This window comes from Nicotiana tomentosiformis, chromosome 8, assembly GCF_000390325.3.
Source record: "Nicotiana tomentosiformis chromosome 8, ASM39032v3, whole genome shotgun sequence".
Classification (NCBI taxonomy): domain Eukaryota; kingdom Viridiplantae; phylum Streptophyta; class Magnoliopsida; order Solanales; family Solanaceae; genus Nicotiana; species Nicotiana tomentosiformis.
Window position 1 is genome coordinate 112,829,458 of NC_090819.1, and position 2,476 is coordinate 112,831,933.

A 2,476-nucleotide genomic window follows, 5' to 3' on the forward strand; every position below is an offset into this window, starting at 1 on the left:
TGGAGGTCGCACATTAGAGGTACCAGGAGCAACGTGGAGGCTGTAGTTTGGCACATAACCTGGTGGTAGAATGTGATCGCTCGTTGAATGGAGCGGTGGTTGAGTAGTCAGGGGTATGGTGGAAGTTCCCTCTGAGGGACCCCGGGGTGGAGGCTGACCAGACACCCAAGCTTGATATACATCAGATAATTGCTGTCTCAATTTTCTTATTTCCTCCGACTCTTGTTCAACTTATTGACCCTGGGGGTCGTCACTGATCAGCTCGATCTCATCATCGTTTGCCATTACTACTGCTCCCTTAGATCTAGTGAAGTAATGGTGTGTTGCCAGTTTCTCCACAAACCAACCACCTTAAGCTTACTAAGGTAAGAGACAGCAAATGTGTTAGGGTTAAGCATTTTATAGATGTGAATCACACATAATGTGCCATGCTCCTATCATTGTCACTATTTCTAACATGCTTTTGAAAGCTTCATGTTTCATTCCGGCTTATGAGGTAGCTTCTTATTGACGCTCTTATTTTCTTCTTCTTCTTCTTTTTTCCACTTACGCCTCATTTTGATCCGTCATCTTAGAATCATTGAAAAATATTTTGATCGAACCTTTTGTGGGTTGCCTACGTATCATGTCGCCGCATGAATCAGATCATTACGTAATTTTGCCTGTTGGTTTTATTTTACTTCTAACTATACTCAACAGCCACTTTTGGGATTTTAAACTACCTAAACAACTGAAACTGAAGGAGTAACCGAGTAGAGCATTTAATTTTGCCTGTTGGTTTCCTACGAATGAGCTCAGAATATTGTGGATAGTCCCTTGCCACTGCATTTTAACAGTTTCAGTTTCTTTTTCTACTAATGATCTTTTCCTTTTATTGACAATGAATCCTATACATATGATAGAAACTGCCATCATATTTTCTGTAGTCGTGATAGGCCATATATACTACGGAAAAGGGTTAAAAATATCGCTTTGCTGTTGAATATTGTTTAAAATTACCCTCCGTTATACTATTGGTTCAGAATAACCCTTACCGTGCTAATATTGATCAAAAATACCCTCCAGTTAACGGAGGTGCTGGCAGACATTTAAGAATTTGGCCCATCCGAATTTATTTTTTACATAGACCCGACCCGATAACCGACCCAAAAAATTAAACCCTAAGAATATTTTTTCTTCATGAAATTTCAGTTCATTTTGGCAGCTTCTTCCCTTATCCCTTCAACTCCTTACCCCATTTATATATGGCAACTTGCAGAAGCAGATGAAAATGGAGAGAGATATCTCTGCAAAAAAAATGAACGTTGCTTTGTTCTTGAGTTCCATGACTGTTTCTTAAAGAAACTATAAACAAATGGAATATATAAAAGAGTCTTTCAGACATTGAATCAGAGAATATACCAGTAAGATATGTGTGTACAAGCCAGAGGTTATCAACATGTTACTTCTTAATCCTTTATCCAAACCAAGTATAATTGGTCGGTTCTCGTTGCTCATATTTCATAGATTAGACTTTTTGTAGATCTCATTCTTGACTTTATTTGGAACTTTGTTTCAGCTACTAATGGAAACAGGCTGCCATTGATGGAGGGTTTGGATCGTAGAGAAGAGAAGGAAAGAAAGAAGAAAAAAAAGTATTGTTTAGGGTTTAATTTCTTAGATCGGGTACCGGGTATTGGGTCGGGTCAGTGTAAAAATAAATCTGGAGGGACCAAATGCTTAAATGGCTTCTATGTGGCACCTCCTTTAATTGGAGGGTATATTTGATCAATAGTTGCACGGTAGGGGTTCTTTTGAGCCAATAGTATAACGGAGGATAATTTTAAGTATTCGATAGTAAAGGGATATCTTTGAGCCTTTTACATGTCTTTTGCAGGTTGGCCAAATTTAGATGGGATAGTTTGTGGCTACCAGTAGGGCCCCTTAGGTAAGCCTGTTTTTTACTGTTTCCACATTCTTAATTATGCCTTCTGCTGAAAAACTATCATCGAACTTTGAAATTGCAGTGGAGCTGGAATCTGCATTTACGTAGACCATTTACTAAATGTGTCATCTGAAGAAATACGGAAACTTAGAAGATATATGTATGCATATAAAGCCAGGTAAGAGTTTAGAGGATGTATTTATGGGCCCTTGAAGCCAGATAAGAGTGTCGCCCTAATCGATTTATAGCACTCAACTAGTTCCATTATAGATTTTTCCTCTTTTTTTGTCTGGTGTACGATGACTATGAGATGTACTGTAAAGTTCCGGAGAGTTTGTCTGATAGGAAGGGGCTTAAATTAATGGCGGAAGCTCTTTTATTCCATCATTCCCATTTCCCTCAATGGGAATTCTCTGTTTTGATATATATATGGCACTGTAAATACTTTGTTCCTGGTACTAATATACTTTCGTTCTGGTGGGAATTTTTGTTCCCCTGCGAATCCTGGCTGTTTGAATATGCTTATGAATTCGTGTAAATGTTTGATTTGAT

At 38.3% G+C, this 2,476-nt stretch overlaps 1 long non-coding RNA gene across 1 annotated transcript; it reads left to right on the top strand.

Annotated features, from left to right (window-relative positions):
• The first annotated feature begins 1,285 nt into the window (after positions 1–1,285).
• Positions 1,286–2,476, top strand: LOC138896711 (uncharacterized). Its single transcript, XR_011410109.1, has 3 exons — positions 1,286–1,478; positions 1,559–1,927; positions 2,007–2,476. It is a non-coding gene; the product is annotated as an uncharacterized lncRNA (long non-coding RNA).